Source organism: Phoenix dactylifera, chromosome 1 (genome assembly GCF_051530095.1).
Source record: "Phoenix dactylifera cultivar Ajwa chromosome 1, Ajwa_hap1_PhDact_Kaust_v1.1, whole genome shotgun sequence".
In the NCBI taxonomy this organism is placed as follows: Eukaryota; Viridiplantae; Streptophyta; class Magnoliopsida; order Arecales; family Arecaceae; genus Phoenix; species Phoenix dactylifera.
In genome coordinates this window covers 36,535,634-36,550,336 of record NC_143190.1, presented here as the reverse complement: position 1 = coordinate 36,550,336, position 14,703 = coordinate 36,535,634, and the positions used below count along the sequence as shown (strand labels likewise).

General features: G+C 40.3%; 1 long non-coding RNA gene and 1 pseudogene across 2 annotated transcripts in view; both read left to right on the top strand.

Moving 5' to 3' along the window:
* LOC103707381 (putative disease resistance protein RGA4) overlaps window positions 1–12,179 on the top strand; it is a 66,421-nt pseudogene extending 54,242 nt beyond the window's left edge. Inside the window, exons 2-4 of the transcript XR_016413136.1 lie at window positions 560–4,413; window positions 10,681–10,896; window positions 11,110–12,179. The product of XR_016413136.1 is annotated as a putative disease resistance protein RGA4 (transcript). The remainder of the gene's footprint in view (window positions 1–559; window positions 4,414–10,680; window positions 10,897–11,109) is intronic.
* LOC149768607 (uncharacterized) overlaps window positions 1–14,703 on the top strand; it is a 60,465-nt gene that overhangs the window by 30,297 nt on the left and 15,465 nt on the right. The window lies entirely within an intron of this gene.

The window sequence follows — 14,703 nt, the reverse complement described above, 5'->3', positions numbered from 1 at the left end:
ACTTCTGCCCGTATCTCACACTTCTATTACGTATCTGTGGCTGGCTTTTATCTTTGTAAGGTGTCCTCCACATTATTGTACATCTAACGTGACAGTGATGGCCTATTTTGTCCTATCACATCTTTACGTGGAAGAAGAACAAGGTTACTTCACGTTATCATCAAACCAGTGGCTTGCACCAATTATTTTCTATGTTTACCATAATTACATCTTCCACAATGTCTATCTCATCCAAATCTAATTTTCGTGCTTCGATAATGACTTGCACTTGGGTTGAGCCTTGGACTTCTTCGTGAACAGCACATTCAATAGGAACAGAGGGAGAAAAAAAAGGGCTTATAAAAACTGCCAAATGGGTATTTTTTTTTTTTGATAAAATCGGGTTTAGTAAACCAATCTACTTAAAATACATCCATATCAACCATAAAATAAAATATGTAAAAAATCTGAAAATATATCTAAAACAGCAATTCAAAATATGGTTGGTGTATGATCAGCCATATTCTTTCATGTCCTGGTTGATCAGCATGACAAAGACTTTTTTCTCCATCTTGAATAGGCGCATGTTGGGGGAGAGATGCCGAAACCAAAGCATATAATATCGGAACAGAGAAAAGAAAAGGAGATGGCTAGGTCCCCACTGCCGAAGAAGTTCGATAGCAAGTGATTCCTCACATGGCAACCTTTCTAGGTGATAGTGTTGTTCAACATCAAGGACAAGCTATTTGACATTATAAAGTTGCAACTTGGAGTCTCGCATCATCTCTGAAATCTTCTCTTGACCGGTTGCGAGATTTTCGTAACCTAACACGCTATATTTCATTCAATTGATGCAGTGGCAGACGCGCACCGTATTAGATCGACATTATAAACTTGCAACTTGAGTCTACCGTCATCTCCAAAATATGCATTTGTCCGGTTGCGATATTTTCGTACCTAACGTGCTATATTTTATTTTATTGCTAAAATCGCTATATTTTATTCAATTGATGCACTGGTTGACCATGTCTTTTTTCTTTTCCGTCCACGAGCACGGGGTCTTCAATTGATGCACCTTATCTATAGATTCAATCACACCGCTTAAAATTGCACGCTTGGAAAAAGGCCGAGCGAGCAAGCTTCCTGTCTTCAGGTCACGGAGAGCAAGACTACCACTGTGCACCCGGAGTGTCCTCCAATATGGATATGGGGATGATCGGAATGATAGTCGGAGGATGGTTTGCAACCTGCGTCGTAAATAAACTGGCTGAGAAGGTTTCGCTGCATTTGGACGACCAATATGATCTGCTCACGGGTGCGAAGGCTATGGCGGAAGATGTAAAGGCCAGGCTTCCTCGTATCCGAGCCGTGATCCAGGCAGCGGAGGGGAGGCCGATCAGGGACCCAGCTCTGGCTGCATGGCTGAGGCAACTCAAAGATGCTGCCTACGAGGCTGACGACATGCTGGATGAGTTTGAATTCAAGGAGCTTCATGATAAGCTGCACAGCAAGAGCAAGGTGAGCGACTTCGTATCCCCCGCTGTTAAGCTTCTCAAGCATTTTATAATGTCCGACGATGACCTGAAAAATTTGAAAAATCTTGCGGGAAATCTTGAAAAGATTTATCTTGATATCAATTGTATGGAAGAACAATTAAAGGACTACAACTCACAGCAGAGGAGTGTGACCAGAGAGACCAGCTCGATTATCCAGGACATTGTGGTTGGGAGAGACAGAGAGAGAGACATGATATTAGATGTGTTGTTGCATTTAGCTGATGAACCGGAATCTAGCATCAAAAGTGGGGCTGGGAGTAGTAGCTACCCGAGTCTTGGTGTTCTTCCTATAGTAGGCATTGGGGGTGTTGGCAAGACTGCTCTGGCGCAACTTATTTATAATGATGAAAGAGTAGCAAGGTATTTTGAGCTGAGGAAGTGGGTCTATGTGCCTTACAATTTTGATGTCAAGCGGATTTCTAAAGAGCTGGCATATGACTCGGTGCACGACCGAATCCCGGACGATATTAGTTTGGATGGCATTCTAGGGAAAGTTGGAGATGCTACGAGGAACCAGAGGTTTTTGTTTGTCCTTGATGATGTGTGGGATGAGACAGGTAGCAAGTGGAGGGAACTCCGTGGTGCCTTAACATCTGGAGCGAAGGGAAGCATGGTTCTGGTGACAACACAGAGTCCAGTAGTAGCAGAAGTTATGGGCACGATGGACCCGATAGAATTGAAGAGCCTACAAGAAGATGACTACTGGATACTTTTCGAACATTGTGCGTTCGGTGAAAAAATTCTGGAGGAAGAGCGAAGGGAAAAATTGCAAACAATAGGAAGAAAAATATCTGAAAAACTACATGGTTTACCTCTAGCTGGGAAGGTACTGGGAAGTTTATTGAACTCCAAACTGGATGAGGATTACTGGAAGATGATCTTAGAAAGTGAGTGGTGGGAACATGAATATGTTTTAGATAATATCCTTCCATCTCTAGCTTTAAGTTACGAACACTTGAATGCAAATTTAAAGCAATGCTTCGCTTACTGTTCCATATTTCCCAGGAGCTATGTTTTCGAAAAAGATCGGTTAGTCCAGATGTGGATGGCTCAAGGTTTTATCCAGAACAAGAGTCGAGTAAGAATGAGAATGGAGGACATCGGGGGTCAGGTATTTGACGAATTAACTAGCAGGTACTTCTTTCTACCAACTCCGACTGACAAGTATGTGATGCATGGTCTGATAAGAGAATTGGCAGTTTATGTTTCGTTGGATGAATGTTTGGTCATCAGCGATGAGAAGGGAGAAATTCCAGAGACAATTCGCCACCTGACTCTGAGAACTGATAGAATGGATGCAATTACGGACACGTGTAGACTTCAAAACCTACGGTCTATTTTATTCTTTGGTGATTATGATTCAGAAAGATTTTCCATTTTTCTTGACGGCATGTTAAAACAATCAAAAAGCCTGCGTGTCTTGGATTTATCTTACAGTCAGGTAAAGCTGAAGAAGCTACCGGATGCTATCAGTGGGTTATCACATCTAAGGTACTTAGATGTCTCCTGCACTAAGATCAAACAGCTGCCCAAATCATTTGGTAGGCTTTGCCATCTTCAAGTTCTGAGGATTCGATCCTGCCACCTTAAAAGGTTACCCGAAGACATGAGCAAATTAATCAACTTGCGGCATTTATATGGAGAAGCGGACACAATTTCTCTAATTGCTGGGATTGGAGATCTTACCAACCTTCAAGAATTAGAGGAATTCCAAGTCACGAAGAAGAAGCGACATGAGATTGGAGAGTTGAAGGGCTTGAGAAATCTTCGGAGACGGCTTGCGATCAAGAATCTTGAGAATGTCAATAGTAAGGAGGAGGCCATGGAGGCGATGTTGAAAGACAAAGAACACCTAACTGCATTGCATTTAGTAAAGAATTTAGATCCAAGAAGACTTCCTGATGCGGAGAAGGAGATATTTGAAGGCCTCCAACCACATCCCAGTCTTAAAGAGCTGAGGATCAAGGGCTATGGCGGTACCAGATTTCCAACTTGGATGGTGGAAAGCAAGTTTCTCACCAACCTAGAATTTATTTCTCTAGATTCTTGCGGCAGGTTGGAGAGTCTGCCACCGCTAGGGCAGCTGCCTTTCCTCAAGGAACTTCATCTTTCTAAGTTCTAACATGCCTGCCGTAAAACGAATTGGTCGTGAATTTTATGGTGACACTGGTGTGGCATTTCCATCCCTCGAGGCACTAACATTTAAGGACTTCAAGGAATGGGAGGAATGGTTGGAAGCAGATGGCGCACAATTTTTACCTCGGCTCCATGCACTCGAACTCCATGGATGCTTCAAGCTAGGGAAAGTACCCCTCCTCTTCCTGTCCTCATCGCTTGAACAGCTCAGCATCCAATACTGTGGTGACTTCGCCAATGCACTGCCCGCATGTTTGCAGAGTCTCACCTCTCTCATCAACCTAGAGATCGCGGATTACCACGCCCAAGTATCTCTTTGTTTATCAAATTTGAGTTCTCTCAAAACTTTGCAACTTCGGAATTGCCCGGAGATGAAGTTAGTTGCGGGGGGATTACAGTTCCTTACTACTCTTGAAACACTACAACTCACAGGATGTCCTAAGCTCATCGAGTCCTTAGAGCCTGTGCAGCTCCACGAGGAGCAGGGATTGCGAACTCTCAGAGGTCTCACCGTAGCCGATACGGTCCTACTTCAAAATCTGTGGATTGTGTTGGGAAGCCTCCCCTCACTGCGGGGGATGCATATTTATGGGTGTCATATGGCCAACTTTACAAGGGAACAGGAGCTGTGGTTCCAGCAACTGACATCCCTTCAAGAGCTGGAGTTTAATTACTGCCTGAGCCTTGAAAGCCTACCTTCTTTTTTGGAAAATTTTCCCTCTATCAGGAAGTTAGTTATAATTGTTGTATTTATTAATGATTAAATGTTTTATATTATTACAATTCTTTGGTGGTATGGTTGGTTTGTTTGTGGGTTTTGTACTCACAAGATTATGGGTTCGAGTCCTTCTTTCCACTGTTTTTTTTGTGTCACCCCATCCTTCCCACATGCTTTTACGACCGTGCAAAGCTTCAAAGGGAAGACGCTGCTGCACGAACGTAAAAGCAAGGATGCTTTTACGACCGTGCAAAAGGGAGACGCGCGGAGACAGACGCGCCCGTCTACTCGTCTGCTTTTACGACCGTGCAAAAGGCACGGGACGCGCCCGTCTGCTTTTACGACCGTGCAAAAGGCACGGACGCTCTCTTGTGGGACGCACCCATCCACGCTAACGTAAAAGACGCGCCCACAGCCAAACGTCTGTTAAAAGCCTATAAATAGAAGGCCTCTACAGATTAGAGAAACACAATTCTGTAGACAAAAGCAAAGGTTTCCAAATTCTTTTTCATTCTCTACTCTCTCTTCCACCAGTTAAAATATTTCTTTCAAAATTGTTTAACGGGCTTGAAGCATATTGATTCTAGGTTCAAAGCCTTCTTTGATCTGTGCAAATCATCGAGGCGGAAGGAACGAGAGGCTGTTGTATCTCAGGAGTAGAACGTCATCCAAGCCTAGTGCACTGTAAGGCGGCGAAATCTACTTCAAGGAAAGTGACCAACATACCACGCCTCAGCATCTCGGGTTCCATTTTTCCTACTTTTACCTTTAATTTTTTATTTTAGCCTATTACTGCCTATTATTTATTGAAGTAGAATAGTTTAGTTTTATTTCTGCTTCAAATTTATTGCCATCAATCTTGAAGTAGATTTCTACGTATAATAGGCTAGTAATTAGAGTTACCCCAATGGCCAATGCAAGTGACCCGGTTCCTCCTGAAAAGTTTAATGGAACTAATTTTAAGCGTTGGAGAGAGAAAATGGAAATCTTCTTAACCACGCTTGGATTATTTTCCATAATTTTTGACTCTCCTCCAAATGAGGATGAGAATGAACCGGCTAGGACTTGTAATTTAGAGGAATTTAGGAAGAAAGACTACCTGTGTAGGGGTAGGATTTTGTCCTATCTTTCTGATCCCCTTTTTGATGTCTATTGCACTTTGAAAACCTCTAAGGAGATTTGGGATGATCTTAATAAAAAATATGGTATCCAAGATGCCGGAATGGACAAATATACCGCTAGTCAATTTTTGTCTTATAAGATGGTAGACACAAAGCCCATAGTTGACCAAGCCCATGAGCTAACAGTGATTTATCATGAATTAGGCTTAAGAGGAATGGGTATAACTGAGAGCCTTCAAGTTGCTTGTACCATTGACAAGCTTCCACCTTCTTGGAAAGAATTTGGATTGTCTCTAAAACATAAGACCGAAGAAATGAGCATGAAAACCCTACTATCTGCCATTAGGATCCAAGAGCAACATCTTGAAAAAGACAATGAGCAAATTATGAACCCTGAGTTTCTAACTAAGGTGAATTTTGTAGAAGGCCAGAATAAAACCTATAGGTTCAAAAACTCCAAATTTGAAAAGGGTGGACCTAAGAACAAAGGAAAATCCATGAAGCCAAAACACCAGATCAATAAGAATGATCGGAGGCCGATTTGCTACAATTGTGGAAAATCCGGTCATATAGCACGAGTATGCCGGATAAAGAAGAAGAAGTATCAGAACTATGAACATGCACCTCCTCAACCTACCAATCCACAAACCAACATGGTGCTATCCAGTACTGGTCCTACTAGTACTGATGATCGGTATGTAACTTTAAGTCCAGAGTTAAATTTGGCAATTCATTCTACCGATTGGTTAGTGGATACAGGTGCGAATGTTCATATGTGTACTGATCGTACCCCTTTTACTGTTTATCAGGTCCGGAGCGGCCTAACAGTGACTATGGGAAATTCCACCTCGGCACGAGTACTTGGAACTGGGAAAGTACTTCTAAGGCTTACATCTGGGAATGTACTTCCTCTATTTAATGTGTACCATGTACCCGAAGGAAGGAGGAATCTGATCAGCGGATCTCTTCTGATAAGGAGTGGCTATTCTTTGTTATTTCAATCTGAGAAAGTGATTATAACAAAGAATGGAACATTTGTAGGCAAAGGCTATGAGTGTGATGGCTTATATGTAATTAATAAAATGAATGATGTACCTTTGGATATTCCTTCTTATAGTAATAATAAAGTTATTCTTTCAGTATGTTCTTCATTTCTTTGGCATGCTAGATTAGGACATGTGAATAATAATACTATTAAAAGAATGATTAGTTCTGGTTTATTACCTAATGTTTCATTAGATGAAAAAGAAAAGTGTCTAATTTGTGTTCAGTCTAAGCAACCTAGAAAACCATTTAAAATGGTAAATAGAAATTCCACCTTATTAGAATTAATTCATTCGGATGTATGTGAACTAAATGGAACTTTGACTAAAGGGGGAAGAAGGTATTTCATAACCTTCATAGATGATTATTCTAAGTATTGTCAAGTTTATTTGATGAAAACTAAAGATGAAGTAATTGAGATATTTAAGTCTTATAAATCTTTAGTAGAAAATCAACTTGACAAGAGAATAAAGATTCTCAGGTCAGATAGAGGAGGAGAATACACCTCTAATGACTTGAATGAATTCTGTAGAGTTAATGGAATTCTACATGAAGTAACACCTCCCTATTCACCTCAGTCTAATGGAGTGGCTGAAAGGAAAAATAGGACTTTGCAAGATATGGTAAGATCTTTGCTAGCCAACTCGGGTTTACCTGAGGTTTGGTGGGGGGAAGCAGTGCTTACTGCATGTTTCTTGCTTAATAGAGTTCCATTTAAAGGTTCTAATGAATCTCCTTATGAACTTTGGAAAGGAAGAAAACCTAACCTAAGCTTCCTAAAAGTTTGGGGTTGTTTGTCTAAGGTTAATATTCCTTTAATTAAGAAAAGAAAATTAGGACCTAATACTTTTGATGCTATATTTCTTGGTTATTCTCTTAATAGTGCTACTTATAGATTCTTAGTCATTAGTTCTGATATTAATGGCATAGACAAGAATACTATAATTGAATCTAAAGATGCTTCTTTCTTTGAAGACGTCTTTCCTTTTAGAAATAAAATAGAAAAGCATATAATAGATAGATCTAATAATGCATCTTGTAGTTCACCTTCTAATGAAAATGAAAATGAACTTATTGATGCTAATGAACTTGGTAGAAGCAAAAGAATTAGGAAAAAGAAAGATTTTGGATCTGATTTTTATACCTTTATGGTTGAAGATGATCCTAAAACATATAAAGATGCCATGAACTCATTAGATTCTATGTTTTGGAAGGAAGCTATTAATAGTGAAATGAATTCACTTATGACTAATGAAACATGGTTTCTAACTGATTTACCACCTGGTAGTAAGGCTATAGGTTGTAAATGGATATTTAAGAAGAAATTAAGACCTGATGGTTCTATTGAAAAATATAAAGCAAGATTAGTTGCTAAGGGCTTTTCTCAGAAAGAGGGTATTGACTACTTTGATACATATTCTCCTGTGACTAGGATAACCACAATTCGTACTTTAATTGCACTGGCTTCAATCCATAATTTGATAATTCATCAAATGGATGTAAAGACTGCCTTCCTTCATGGTGATTTAGAGGAAGAGATCTATATGGATCAGCCAGAGGGATATGTGGCTCAAGGACAGGAAAGAAAAGTTTGTAGGTTAGTCAAATCCCTCTATGGTTTAAAACAAGCTCCTAAGCAATGGCATAGAAAATTTGATGAAATAATTGTTTCTTATGGCTTTAAAGTAAATGAATCTGATAAATGCTTATATTCTAAGTTAGAAAATGATTCATGTGTTATTTTATGTTATATGTTGATGATATCTTAATTTTTGGTACTGATATAAATATTGTAACTGATATCAAGAATTTTTTATCTAATAATTTTGAAATGAAAGATTTAGGTCAGGCAAAGGTAATTCTTGGTAACAGAATTACCAGAATACCTAATGGTATAATCTTTGATCAATCACAATATATTGAGAAAATTTTGAAGAAATTTGATAAGTATAACTGTAAACCAGTAAGTACACCTTATGAGCATGGTTTAAACTTGAAGTGCAACAAAGGTGATCCAGTAGCCCAAGAAAAATATGCTCAGATTATTGGGACACTGATGTATATTGCAAATACAAGTAGACCTGACATTTCCTATGCTATAGGAAAGCTCAGTAGGTTTAATAGTTGCCCTAGTCTTAGTCACTGGGAAGCACTGGACAGAGTACTTAGATACTTGAGAGGTACCATGTCTTATGGTTTACATTACTCAAGATTTCCCACTGTACTTGAAGGATACAGTGATGCTAGTTGGATCACTGATTCAATGAACCGAAAAGGAACTAGTGGATACATATTCATGTTGGGTGGTGCAGCTGTTGCTTGGAGATCATCCAAACAAACTGTGATCACCAGATCCACTATGGAGGCTGAGATTGTAGCCTTAGATTCTGCATCTCAAGAAGCAGAATGGTTTAAGAATCTTATGTCAGAAATTCCTATTATGGAAAAGCCTATACCTGCTATCTCTTTGTTATGTGACAATGAAGCTGCAATTAATACTTGTAGAAATACTGAATATAACAAAAGAAACAGAAGACACATTAGTGTGAGACATAAGACAATTAGATACCTAATTAAAAATGGTATCGTGACTTTGGAATTTGTTAGATCTGAAGGTAACCTAGCAGATCCTTTGACTAAAGGACTAGCTAGAAGCAAAGTCATAGAAACATCAAGGGGGATGGGACTGAAACCCATAAAGAATCATTGACAATGGCAACCCAACCTATTCTGACTGGAGATCCCAAGACGAAAGGTTCAACGGGAAAAACAAGTTGTTTAATGATTAGTTAGCACTATTATTAAAATGACTTTATGTCATTTGGTCTCTCCCTATGATGTGAGTGCTAAATATAGCAGAGGTATACGGAAGAGTTTAAAACTCTGAATGAGTCCGAGTCTATGACAAGGTGCTATGCTGCGAGCACCCTTGGAGGATTCACCTATGTGAGTGTGACTGTGTGGCCGCAGTCTATGGGGATAAGGGTTTAACCCCTAGAGCGCTCATGAAACTGAGATATTGGTGCATGAGGCCAAAAAGCACCACCTATGATGAACCCAGTATTTGCATTTGTCATGAGTGAAGTATATGGAAATTTGAACTAAAGGATTTGGTTCAAAGTTTTTTAGCTACCACTATTCCTTTCAGATGGAAGTATACTTTCACTAGGTAAAGGTTCAAAGCCGCAAGCTACCTTTATTGAAGTCGTGACATAAAAGCCCGGTATGACTATTTTTATAAAATCTTAAAAAAAAAAAAAAAAAAAAACATTTTAATCAGGTGGGGGATTGTTGTATTTATTAATGACTAAATGTTTTATATTATTACAATTCTTTGGTGGTATGGTTGGTTTGTTTGTGGGTTTTGTACTCACAAGATTATGGGTTCGAGTCCTTCTTTCCACTGTTTTTTTTGTGTCACCCCATCCTTCCCACATGCTTTTACGACCGTGCAAAGCTTCAAAGGGAAGACGCTGCTGCACGAACGTAAAAGCAAGGATGCTTTTACGACCGTGCAAAAAGGAGACGCGCGGAGACAGACGCGCCCGTCTACTCGTCTGCTTTTACGACCGTGCAAAAGGCACGGGACGCGCCCGTCTGCTTTTACGACCGTGCAAAAGGCACGGACGCTCTCTTGCGGGACGCACCCATCCACGCTAACGTAAAAGACGCGCCTACAGCCAAACGTCTGTTAAAAGCCTATAAATAGAAGGCCTCTACAGATTAGAGAAACACAATTCTGTAGACAAAAACAAAGGTTTCCAAATTCTTTTTCATTCTCTACTCTCTCTTCCACCAGTTAAAATATTTCTTTCAAAATTGTTTAACGGGCTTGAAGCATATTGATTCTGGGTTCAAAGCCTTCTTTGATCTGTGCAAATCATCGAGGCAGAAGGAACGAGAGGCTGTTGTATCTCAGGAGTAGAACGCCATCCAAGCCTAGTGCACTGTAAGGCGGCGAAATCTACTTCAAGGAAAGTGACCAACATACCACGCCTCAGCATCTCGGGTTCCATTTTTCCTACTTTTACCTTTAATTTTTTATTTTAGCCTATTACTGCCTATTATTTATTGAAGTAGAATAGTTTAGTTTTATTTCTGCTTCAAATTTATTGCCATCAATAATCATCTGCCCTAAGGTTAGCTCACTGCCAGGGAATGGCTTGTCTGCTTCGCTTGAAGAATTACACATCGATGCATGCCCTTTGTTGAAGGACCAATGCCAAAGAGGAGGAGCTGATTGGCCAAAGATTGCTCACATACCTTTCATACGTATTGATTCCGAAACCATACAAACGCTGTGAAAAGAGAATTCGATGCCGCTCCTACATCCATTGTTCAGGTAACCTTCAAGTTCAGTACATAGATACACACGTATATATCCTAGTTACATTTTTGCATTGTTTATGTATTAGTGACTCCAGATTATGGCTATATACAAGGATAATAGCTTCACAAAGTCTTTATTTTCTAGCTTTTTTCTTCGTTTTGTTTAGTCGGTTCATATTTCCATGGCTTTAAGATATATCCTCATTATCTTTTTTTGATGGAGCAGCAAAACAGCCACCCAGCTTTATTAAGAAAGTAAAAATGCAGGGAAGCTATAGGAAGAGGGGGGAGGTGGAAGATTAGAGGTTTGCAGGATCTGGAAACACTAAGATCAGAATAACAAACAGAGGATCTGAAAACGCTCTTGCAAGGTAAAAGTATACCAGTCTCTGAAATTCGGCTGAGTAAAACATGAAGATGTAATTTGCTTTTACAGCACTGGATGATGCAATCAAGGGATCTTCATGTCATCTATACCACCTATTAGTTTATTATTAACATGGTGTTTTAGCACGCATTTAATGTTTCGGTCTATAACTCTTGTTTCAATTGTTCCTTGAAATATCCTTGTTGGTGCATATCTCTGCGAGGAATCAACTCACCTTGTATTCCTCCGCACAAAGACTTAAAAAAAAGTCAATGGTTGCTAGCCATGCATCTGTGACAAGCTTGTTTTAATTAAGTAGTTAGTTAGTTCAGCTATTCCTATTGATCTCAGCTAGCTGCCTATGTCTTGCATCTGAGCTTATGCTATTAATATTTACTAGATTTCTTGAGTTCTGACGGTACTGTGGTTATAGTTGCTTCATTATGGTGTTAACTTCATGCCGCATTCAATTTTCTCAAATCCTTTCACAGGCACCAGTTATGGATATTGGAATACAGGTTCGTTTCGTAGGTCACTAGGTCCCCCTGCGGATCTGCTTTCTATTTGGGAACTTCACTGCCATTGAATTCTTCACATGGAAACCGAGCCCTCCATGCAAGTCGAGCCTTATCTGAATTCGCTGAAGTTGTTTCAAACCTTCCATCATCACCGCATCTGCCTCTGAAGAAGCCACAGCAGAGTGCAGCATATTCAATTTCGCATTGTTATTTGGAGTTGCTGTAGCATCCTCCATCTTGTTAATTCCTGCTGCTATGAAGTTTAACCTTTTGTATGATGTATGAAAGCCAATTTCTGAAGTTGCTTCCGGGAGAGCTTTTTCAAAATTTGTTGAAACCAAATATCTGGATCTGTTTGCAGATGACTAACCCAGAATAATTACATTCGGACTGGCATACGTTCTTGTTTTATTTGCAAATAACCATCCAAAATAAGTAGGAACCTGCTGCTAAAAATTTCGTTCTTCTAATTATTTTTTCACTTTGGCTATTTATGTTTTTCATTGTGTTGAAATTAGACTGCACTCATTTTGTGAAAACTGTGGCAATGCCATTTTCTGCCTTTGAACCTGAAACCTCGCCACAGTGAATGCCAAGAGCAGAGTGTGATGCCAACAAGCAGATCAAAGTTCTGTTGGCGTTGGTCCACCCTTACCTTTTGCAATTTTTTCCTCTCTAGATATGTATTCAGGTGCAGGGTTTGTGGGATGCAGGATATCAAAGTTACCTTGGCCCCAAGAATGGTCCACTGAACACTTGCTTGGTTTCCTACAGAGAGATGATCTGCTGGAATGCATTTCCATGACCTGTATTTTGAATTGAACATTTTGCTTGGAATTTCGAATTGAACATTCTTCTGGGGAAGCTTTCCTGTGAAAACGTGTTCAGACTTCAGGAAGTTTGGTAAAATGGAAGCTTTCAATGGGTGAAATGGAAGCTTGTTCATGGGTGAAAAGGAAGTTTGTTCTTGCGGTATTGGCTCTCAGAAGTTGTTTTTGAGAATAACTAGTTTCTATGCACAAACACTGCACTTTCATATTGCCATTTCTTTTAAACGCATGCATATTTCTTTGAAATTTTGTAAAATAAACAATTACTTAGCTGCCTTTTTTACTAGAGTCAGTGTTTCTTGTAAGCATGAATTTATAGCTTGGCGTCACCCAGAGGAGAATCCATCTATTGGTTCTCCATATTGCAATGCATCCATCCACTTTGCAAAAATTTTCTCGGAGCTAATCTGATGTCATTATTCAAGAAGAAACCCTTAAGGTCCCGTCCATAGGCCTCCTGAGCTAACAATAGGCCTAGTCCAATGACAACTTCGAGGGTTTTGGATGTGGCCCGACCTTTGGCTTGCAGCTTGTGCTGGGGTATGGTCCAGAACAGCCTATTCCTAAATCTAATCGCTCACTCGCTTCTCAGTTTTATTTGAGAATTTTGTAATAACCGGCCCAAAATAGGCCATTCGGGCCGAAGCCGGCGGACCCAACCGGTTTCAGCCCATGGTTGAAGAAGAGACCTAGACAAGGGATCGCGACGCGATTCTTTGGTCTTCTTTCTCGGGGTAACGGGGGTGAGACTGGAGCAGAAATATCGTGGCCTCTTGAATGGCCTCTGATTCTGCTCAACCACCGCAAGCATCACGGTGGTGAACGAGCCACAACCATTTTCTTTCTTCCCCGGAGAGGGATATAAAAGCCCCCGATAGCTCACCCGATCCGAGACCCCCCTCCTCCCTATTTTCTCCTTGCCCTCGGACCAAGATGTTGCTAGATCTGGGCACTCCGGCAACCTGATGTTCGCCACCGTCCTCGCTCATGCTGGGTTCTACCTCCGGTATCCTCCACCAGCGCCTCTCCTCGTCGGACTTCACCACCCGCGCCCCTGCTCTCATTGGTGAGGTAAGATCCATCCATTCCTCCTTTTCTTTACTGCCTTTCTGCCTCTCGATCCACTCGGAAGGATAGATCAAATAGAAGAAGAAAGAAAGAAAGAAAGAAAGAGAGAAGAAAGGGAAGGGGGGACTCACCGTGGGCGCTGGCTGCAGGCTCGGCCGCAGACACGGCCGTGCCGCTGCAGGCGCCGGCCGCACGCCATGGCTACGGGTCGCAAGCGCGGCCCCAGGAGCGGCTGCGGCCACGAGCGCCGCAAGCACTGCGGGTGCTGTTGGCCCGCCGGAGGCGCCGCTGGCCGCTATCCGTTCCTCCCGAGCATTCCGATGAGCTCGCCCTCCTCCCTTTGCGAGCGAAGAAAGAACAAGAAAGGGGGAGGAGAAGAAGCCGGGAGAAGAGAAGAGGAGGAGAAGAAAAAGAAAGAATAAAGAAGGAGAAGAAGTTTCGAGAAGGAGGAAAAAAAAATGAAGAAAAGAAAAAAAAAAGAAGAAGAGAAGGAAAAGAAAAAGAGAAGAAAAAAAAAGAAGGAAAACAAAAGAAAAGAAAAGGAAAAGAAAAGAAAAAAAAGGAAAAAAAACATAAATAAATAGTGAATACGTAGGATTTTAGTCCAAATTATCCGATTGGGACTTGAGATTTATTCAGGTCCATGTTAGAGTTTTAATTTAATAATGCATCTGGAACTGTTTGATAGGTACAGAGAATGTAACGAATGAGATTAGGGTTGTGTGGGCAAATTGAGGTAAGTAACCCTAGCACTGATCTTATTAATTTAAAAATCACAGTTTAATTGTAAGAATAAAATAATGAAAAATATATTTGTTATGATGTATTTTTTTAAAAATAGGATCAAGCATATGATTGCATGTGATTAATGAGTTTGATTAAATTGCATCCTTCATAAATATTTCAGTATAAATTATGATCATGATAAATTGCATGAAAATGAGATTTGTGGCATGATTATGAATTTTATACATTACGATGAATTATAGTTATGATAAATTGCATGAAAATGAGATTTATGGCATGATCATGAATTT